We start from the raw sequence: 9,927 nt of genomic DNA on the forward strand, positions 1-9,927 counted from the left end.
GGTTGTAGGGTAAGATTGTGTGAAAAATATGGCTGAGGGGCGAGGTATATATACAGAGGAGATAGAAAATACATGCGTCAAGAGGCCAGGCGCCTGACATGTAGGCGCCAGAGGCATTGGCGCCTCCTCATGAGACAATATGCAGGCGCCATAGGCATTGGTGTCTCCTCATGATAGAGAATGGATGCGTCAGTTCATCTGTTTTAAAATATGGCTATTTTGGTTTTTTATTTTTAAAAATATTTATTTTGAAAATTATGATTATTTTGAAAAAAAAAATCTATTGTAGGCAACTACTCTTAATCTACTAATTACTTGATTCATCTTTTGAGTAATCCTCATTCTTTAAGATAATATTTATTTCTATTTTTCTTAAAAATATCAATTAAATAGAAAGAATCAATTTATTTAATTATCTTTTTTAATAAAATTTAAAATGCTAACTAAAATAAAAATTAATAGATTTGTCAAATTGTTTTTTTAGGTAGATGCTAAATTTTGGTCAACCATTTTATTTTATTAATGGAAGAAAATTATAATATTGATGAATACACTAAGAAAAAAAGTATATTGAGCAATAAAAATAGTATTGTCACAAAAATTACAAGATCTAGATAACTAAGTGTATTTAATAATGATTGCAACAGTACAACTTTCATTGATTTTGAATCGAGCTTTAATTTGAACTTCATATTTCAAACTTCGGTACAAAATTAGATTGATAATTCAAACCCTCTTTTGCAACAGTGAAACCATAATTGACAAGTGGAGCTGAGAAGCTAAGTGATCCTTAGAAGCAAAAGCCAATAGGGGTAGTCATTTTGTAGCTTGAACAATTTTAAAAGGTATGTTTGGTGGCTATAGCATTGATTCTGGATTGTCGGTTATAACATACAGATGTTTATTTCACTATTGAGCAATATCAGTTCAAGTTTCTTCTTTGTCATTTTAGTAAACTTTTAATTGTCTCCTAGGATTGCTTCTGTTTATTGCAAAATGCAAACTACAATGAACCAGATGCACTTTACTTGGCACATGTTAGTTAGTTTGCTAGCTAGTACAACCTTCCTTCTATTGTTGGTGCTTTTCAATCAATAAATAGTGGCAATCCTTAGCGGAACCAAAAGTCAAAATTTAAAGGGATTATGAACAAAATATCAATATTTATATAATACATGTTTTCTTAGGCCACTTTCTTGAATGAATTGGATTCCGTCCGGTTTCAATGGAGTTTGTCCCAATTAATTATTCTCAATAATTTTTTTTATAAGTAAATTTTAATTTTTAATTTCATTAAATAATTGATATATTTGATCTATATATAATTTAAATACATTATTTATTGAATGAATCTAAAATTCAATTGATTATAAAAGAGAATGGAGGGAGTTTCTATTTAGTAGAACAAGGTCGGGGTAAATTAACTGATGCGTTAGACAGTTATGCTAATTCAAATATAGTACAAATAGGAATTACGTTTATGATTGATTAATAGTATCATGATCTAAGTTATGATAGAAAATATGTTCATGATTGATTTAGTACCAATTGATTTAGTACCATTTTCCTTTTTGAGGATTCTGCATTGTGAATTTCTTTTGTTGCTAGATTTTAGTTGGCGTTTCTTCATCGTGAAGAGTTTGTGATGTTTTTTTTCTTGTTTGTTTGTTGATTAACTCATTGTCTTTTTTATACGGTCTTTTTTCTAGTTGCTTCTCGATTCTGTAGTTTTTGGTCCTCTTTAAGCATTCCTTGTGTATCGTGTATTCCTTCAAAGTTATTTTAAATAATTATTTATATATTTTTTCCATATATATATATATATATATATATATATATATATATATATATATATATATATTCAAAATAAGTCTTATTTTTAATCATTATTAAGAGGTCATATAAATCAGGTGCAATCATCTTAAATTCTGTCTGATGAATTTTTGTGTAAGACAAATCAGAGCCCCCGCATAAGGGAAATGCCGTAAAGAGAAAATTCAATTATGACTTTAATGGTCTTCATTGATTTAGTTAAAATTGATGTAGTTTTACAAACATATTTGGCGCTCATTGTGGGGTTCGGTAAAAGTGATGTCGACAAAACACACTTATTTCAACAATAGTTTGATCCCATGTCATGATGACAAAGGCTACCACCAGTGCACAACAACAATAGCAGTTGAGTTGCCATAACAGAGATCTTAACTACTATTTGTGTCACCAGAAAGAAGCGTTACAAAAGATTTTCCATGATCTGTAATAATAACACACAAAGTCAGATGTGATTGAGGAGAAGGAGTCCACAAACCCCTAACCACTCGGAGCATAGATTCTGGATGCTCCGATCCACACAAAATTCAAATCACCATCTTTGGTGTCACTCGTGGGTAAGTGCGACCCCTAAAAGTACATAGTTATCATCAAAACCCAGAAAAATTTAATTGGGGTAAATGATTGGATGAAGTGCAAATTAGTGACTAAAATGTTCAAATAAGCCTCTGTTAGATGGTACAAGAGTCTTCCATGGTTCTCAATATCGAGCAACCAGGATCTAACAAAAAAGGTGGTTCACTATTTCTTGGCCAACAAGTACAAAAAGGTTTCCATTACACATATTTCAATGTTTGATAGGGCCATTCCAAATCCTTGTGTGAGTATTTGGCCAGATTTAATGAAGAGACCATCAAAGTCTCCAACTCAAACCAAAAGATATTTATTGGAGTTTTCCAGAACGGTCTTTAGGCAAGACATTTCAATGATTCATTATTCTAGATATCAATAATTTTTTATAAAAGAAATTATGGCAAAATTGGGATTTTATACTAAAGGAGAGGAAATCAACGCTAAAAAAGAACTCGAGAGGCTAGATAGCAAGTTGGTGGAAAACCCGAAGTACTGTGTTGGTGAAGAAATTAGAGCGCAATACTGATTCGAGAAAATGTTGCATTCAAGCCATCCAGAAGGCCATTTGATCATTTCACTCTGCCAAATACGAGGAAGGTTTGGATCTACGTGCTTGCAAGTATGATGTATGTAGCAACCTCTTTGTTTTTTGTTTTTTTGACAATGTTCTAAAGTGAAGTCTTCATCAAAAGTGTTAATCAAGTCCATCTGGTGTTGATGATGACAACACTATAATGTGAAGTCATCATCTGATGTAGTGATCAAGTTACGATGCTTGAAGATCAAGATATCAAAGCTTTTCTTCAAAGGATATCACCTAATGTCAAGCGATATTTAGTGGAGACAATGAAGATCGTTGATCAAGCAATGTGTATGATGATGATGTCTATCATGAAGAGTTATCCCAAGCCTCGTCAGAAGAAGATTCAAGGTTCCAATGAAGTATTAAAGTTAAAAATGTAGCAAGTTTCCTAAAGCTTCAAAGTTACACATACACGCACAAGCATGCACACACACACACACACACTCATGCACGCACGTACGTACACACACACACACACACACACACACACACACATACGCTCACACACACCCTCGCACGCAACGCACATGCATGCACGCAATCACTCATGCACGCACGCAAGCATTCACCCCTCCACCCACACACAACTGATTTGATATCCTCTCTAATTTTATTAAAACAACCAAAAAATATTTTTGTACCTAGCTAGTTGGATACTAACTCAAAAAGTTTCTCATAAGTGCAACTTACATTGTATGATCGATTTGACCTTAGGCCTAATAGGTTTTATCATTCTGTAATGCCTCATAATCACCTACTACGATTTATAGTTGATTAGTAACAACTTATTTTTTTAAACCTTCAATCGTTTAACTTGATAATTGATTATGAACACAAAAAAGATCCATGGATATTTTAATTTTTAAGTCACATTGTCACACCCCAAATTTGACCCTGAATCGCTGGTTCAATACATTCATCATAGCTATTGCATGTCTACATAGCATACCATGCATTCCATACCGCATAGTGCCTAAAATATCAGTCGAAATAATTTTTTTGGAATTACAGGCGAACCGGTTGAATTAATCGACGGATGTCCGTCAAATCAGTGGACGAAAATTTTAAAATCAAGCTTGCAAACACCATTTTTATTAATCTACGTTTCGCGTAGTTTAATCTGGTATGCTCGAATTATTTTTCGGCTAAATTTGTAGCCACCTTTCGACCCGCCTGAGCCTTTTAACCAGTCAAAATTTATTTCAAAATTAAAAGAAACGCTGTATTTTTCCAATAAGTTTATTTCGTGCTGATCATTTTGGTACATTCAATTTAATTTTTCGAGCATTTTTGCGTCTGATTTTTATTCACTTTGTGTCTATTTATTTTTATCTTTTTGTCAAGATGCTCATAAAATAAATAAATAGGTTTATGTATGTTTACATTTAAATTTTATTCTTATTATTTTAAGTTGTTTGAAGTTTACTTGATTTAATTAATTTATACTTATTTTTAATTCAAAGATTATCCAAAAGGGCATTGTAGACATTTATGAGATTAAAAACCCTAGGAAACATGTATATATGCTAAGTGATGCTGAAAGTGAGAGGAGACTCTCCCATTTTGACCAATCTACGGCGCCGCATGAAACAGAGAGAGCTACACTCATGCAAAAGATCTCTCTCATTTTTATGAGCACACCTACTATTCCTTTTGTAAGAATCTATCACCATATGTACATTTGTTTAGTTTCCATTGAAAAAATACATATATCTGTTCTTCTTTCAATCTATAGTAACTATCACACTTCCTACACAATAAAATAGGATACTGCAACTAATCAAATTCATAATCCTTTTTTTCATTGACCAAACATGCCACCGCATCAACTTGAATAGCTGCTCCGCCGGTTTGATCCTTTATTGTGTCCTCTTTTTTTTAGTTTTTGTAAAAATATTTTCATTTGTTTACTTTTGTTTTTGATATATTTTAGTTTTTATATTTATGTTACTTTTGTTTAGTTTATATATATATATATATTACCGTTAAGTTTTTTTTTTTTTTTGTATATATATTACTTTCTGTCGAATATTCTTTCACGTACATACACATTTTTTTTTATTTGAGTTTGTAAAATATATATGTTGCTGCATTTAAATCTTTACATGGCTATATGCTACTTTTGATTTAAGTATTTATATGCTACTGTATTTGAGTTTTTATATATACATATATTTGAATTTTTATACTATAATGTGTTTTAGAATTTTGTTTTAGATATACTTCTATTTTTTAGTTATAAGGTATATACCACTATTTATCTTTAATATATACTTATACTTTTTAAATTTTAGTATATACTTCTCCTCTTTTTTAATTTCAGTTATAATATATATCACTTCTATTTTTGAGTTAATATATATTTTTACTAATATAATATACATTAATAGTTGTTTAGTTAATATAATTCTTTTTATTAGTTATAGTGTGTATTTAGATCTTTTTTTGAGCTAAATTCAGTTGCTTTCGAGTTCGGTTTATTTCAGTCCCGTGGCTTACTCTTGGGCCTTCTTACAATGAACTCTTTTCTTTTTCCGTGCTTGCATATACTTGTATGCATTTCAATTACCCTCAAATCACTTCAAATCATTTTCATAAATAAAACGTGAAGAAAAAGATTATCCTGGAGGGAATATCCAGTTATAATCCCGAATATTAGGCTCAAGCTGTAAGAGCTTGCAAGCCATAAATATTCGTCTTCCCTTCCACACTCTAATATTCAAATCGTTTTCTAAATAAAGCGTGAAGAAAAAGATTACCTGGATGGAATGTTCAGTCGTAATCCCGAATATTAGGCTCAAGCTGTAAGAGCTTGTAAGCCATAAATATTCGTCTTCTCTCCAAAATCGTTATGAGTATCTAAACCATTTTCTTAACAAAGCGTGAAGAAAAAGATTACCTGGATGGAATGTCCAGTCGTAATCCCGAATATTAGGCTCAAGCTGTAAGAGCTTGCAAGCCGTTAATATTTGTCTTCTCTTTAACACTCTAATATTCAAATCATTTTCTAAATAAAACGTGAAGAGAAAGGTTACCTGGATGGAATGTCCAGTCGTAATCCCGAATATTAGGCTCAAGCTGTAAGAGCTTGCAAGCCATAAATATTCGTCTTCTCTCCAAAACACCTGTAAATATCTCAAACCATCTTCTTAATAAAGTTGGAAGAAAAAGATTACCTGGAGGGAATATCCAGTTGTAATCCCGAATATTAGGCTCAAGCTGTAAGAGCTTGCAAGTCATAAATATTCGTCTTCCCTCCAAAACATTCATAAATATTCGAATCATTTTCTTAGCAATATTGGAAAGAAACAGACTGCCTGGGTGGAATGTCCAGACGTAGTCCCGAGTATTAGACCCAAGCTGTAAGAGCTTGTAGGTCACAAGTACTCGTCTTTCAAACTTCAAAATACCTAATTCCTACCTTAATACTTTTTCAATAAAGATGGAAATGGAACATGGTGTACACCGTGCACTCCTGAGGTTAAGATTCGAGACGTATGCCTCGCCAATCTTAACTCTCGCCATCGTCTAAAACTGTCAATGCGGTTTCTTCAAACCCTTTCTCAATCAAATTCCAAAAAATACTTAATTCCTATCTTAACTTCTTTCAATAAAGATGGAAATGGAACATGGTGTATACCATGCACTCCTGAGGCTAGGATTCGAGATGTATATCTCGCTCATCCAAGTTCTCGCCATCACTCAAAATACATCCAACCAATCAAACCCTTTTCTCGCCGCCGTGCGATTAATCAAAAACCTTTTTCATAAATGAAAGATATACTGTCTTAAGTGATACAAAACAATGTTTCGGCCACGATTGTTGAGTAGAGATAAATGACGCTTTTCCGAATGTAGATTTATAAATCCGTTCGATGTGTGGTATGCGTCCACTCCTCATCTGTTTTGGGTAAAACGATGTTTTTGTCGATTAATACAGTATAACTTTCGCTAAAATCGACCAACAAACAAACATTTTTCTACCCAGAACTACGTAAGCCTTGATTTCTCTTTTGAGATACGTAGGAGCAGGATTTATAAATCTTGTCAGGCCCACTAATAAAAAACTTAGGTTTAGTCCTTCGTTAAAAAATCCAAAAACATTTCTTCCCTCTTCCTTTCTTTCTTTCCCACCTAATAATTCGAAAAGCCTAATATTTTAACTAACACTAATGCACACAACTGACCTAATGGTTCCCGTTGAGTACAACGGACGTGAGGGGTGCTAATACCTTCCCCTTGCGTAATCGACTCTCGAACCCTAATTTGGTTGCGACGACCAATAATCATTGTCATTTTGTCTTGGGTTTTATCGATATTTCCCCTTTCCTTTTTAGGAATAAATAAAGTTCGGTGGCGGCTCTGTTCAGTCCATCATTGCGAGCGTGCGATCGCGCTTTGCTTTGAAGTCGTATCCCCATTTTTTTTCGAGGTGCGACACACATTTTTTCCTATAATTGGTGGGCTCCTCCACTTCATTTCACACCAGAAATCGTATTCTAAATCTCTCTCTCTCTCTCTCTCTCTCTCTCTCTCTCTCTCTTCACTTTTGTCTTAGCGCTTTTGAGACTGAAATGTTTTATCGGTGAGATGTTTGAGTTTGGTGTAAGGACAATATAATAAAATCTCACTGGGAGAAATTTTGTTTTGGTTATGAGCTAGACCAATTAAAAACTCTTATTTGGTTGTTGAGATGAACCTTTTAAAACCCCTGTTTGGTTGGGAGGTCTCAATAATTAAGACTCTAGTTCAGTTCGTGAGCTTAGTCTGGTGTTAAAAGATCTCAGTTAATTTAAGATTGTTCTGGTGGTAAAATCTCTTGGTTGGGAGGTCTCCATAATTAAAATTTTGTGTTTGACTGTAAAGTTAGCCATAGTAAAACTCCAATCCTTTTCTAAGGAGGTTTGTGGACAAATAATGTCAAAAGCTCACACCATAGTGGAAACTCTCAAGAAGAAATATTTGGGGAGAATAGTAGGTCATATTATGAGGCCAAACCTCTATAAATCTCTAGTGTTTTTCTTTCTTCCCTTAACTCTTTACTTTTAAGTTATTCAATTTTGTTGCATTTTCATCTATTTGATTTTCTATTTTTCGCTGAACATTTACTTAACAAACCATTGACAGACATTAATGATAGTAGAGTTAATCAATTATATTCTTCACATAGATTCATAATATTTTCTATTTTACAAATGATGACAAATTATCAAGTATACTAATTGTATTGAAGTAATAAAATGATAAGTTTGTCTCCATGGGGATTAGGTTACATTAACAATTAGTGTGATATGAAAGTAAATATGAGGTTTTTCAGGATGAATTTGCAAACAAATAAATTGCAAGAGTAAAATTGTAGGAAAATATGAAATTAATAAAGAAATCAGGTTTCATTTCGAGTCAATTGATTATCAATTTTGATAACCGCATCTATTTTCCTGAAATGATTTTCTAGAATAACAACAAATTAACACAATTGTTATACCCAATTCCTTGGTGTATAAATCACTCTTCTTAATGACAACTCTCTAATTCCTTAGACGAATTAGAAGTAAAAACAAGCAAGAATGCTCGTTTATTTCTAAACCACAAACTTATAATCATTTATTCCATAATCAATTACTAAGTTTGAACAACTACTTTATGTCAGGTTCACAATGATAGGGTCAACAATCGCTACGAACCTAATATTAATTCATATGCTCGTCCACACACAAATAGAATTAACATCATGAAAAATAGTACAAATCCAGTTACATAGTTTAACAAATCAAATCAGCTTCATCTAACAAAAACTAATCAAGAGTAAATTAGCTAGTCATAATAATACAAGTCAATACCATAATTTTAGAATAAAAGTACATGAAACTCAATGAAGAATGAGGCTTCAAATGGTTGAAAACTTAAATTCCTAAGCTCAAGAATTTCCTTTCCGTCACGTTCTCTCTTCAAATTTTGTAACCTCCCCACCCCCCCCCCCCAAAAAAATCACTTTTTTCCTTTTAAAAAAGCTCCAAAACGTGTCAGAGAAGCTTCTAACCATGACCACGATCCATCAATCGCGCCCACGATGCACTGGAAAAATCAATATTGCGGCCAAGATGCTTTCCATCGCACCAAGATAAGACCATTTTATGGCCACGAAGGTGCCACAGAAATTCCAGGGATGATTTGCTTGTTTTCCTTGATTTTTTTCTTCTAAGTCCCACACTTCTCCTTTTTATTTCTCTTATTCTCTTCTTCACATTTCTTCTTTAATTTAAATTACATTTGCTCGAAAAAAATCTTAAATTAATCGAAAATGCTCGTAAAAATTATGTAATGATAGAGTGTCATCACAATCCCAAACTTACTTTGTTTCTTGTCCTCAAGTAGTTCGTTCATAACCGTGATCTTCCTCAAAACATTGTACTTACCAAACCATTGACAGACACTGATGATAATAGAGTTAATCACTTATATTCGTCAGATTGATTCTCTAACTATCCCTGTACTCAATCTTCTCTCTATCTCACCGTTTACTCGCATTGAAATATCATGGTAAACTCTCATTCACGTATAATTAATCTCAAACATATGCTTGTAACAATTCTAAAAATTTATCGCATTCTATTAGAAACACGCTTTTAAGGTCTTCTGACGGGTGTAACTTGACTGTAAAGTGTAGGTTCAGAGTCCCTTGAGTCTTTATCAATGATGCGGGCGTGCTTCTGCAATAAATATTTAGAAGGTGTGGTTGCAAAGTATAATATAAAACACAAAGTCTCCACACCTTACCATCCTAAAACTTATGGCCAAGTAGAAGTATCCAACAGACAACTAAAACAAATTCTTAAAAAGACAGTTGTTGCATCGAGAAAGGAAACTAGCTGGTGCTCTTTGGGCATATATAACAGTCTTTAAACAAATTTGGCCACCAAAATCCACATTGGAGTACTTTA

Source organism: Lathyrus oleraceus, chromosome 5 (assembly GCF_024323335.1).
Source record: "Lathyrus oleraceus cultivar Zhongwan6 chromosome 5, CAAS_Psat_ZW6_1.0, whole genome shotgun sequence".
NCBI classification, from domain to species: Eukaryota; Viridiplantae; Streptophyta; class Magnoliopsida; order Fabales; family Fabaceae; genus Lathyrus; species Lathyrus oleraceus.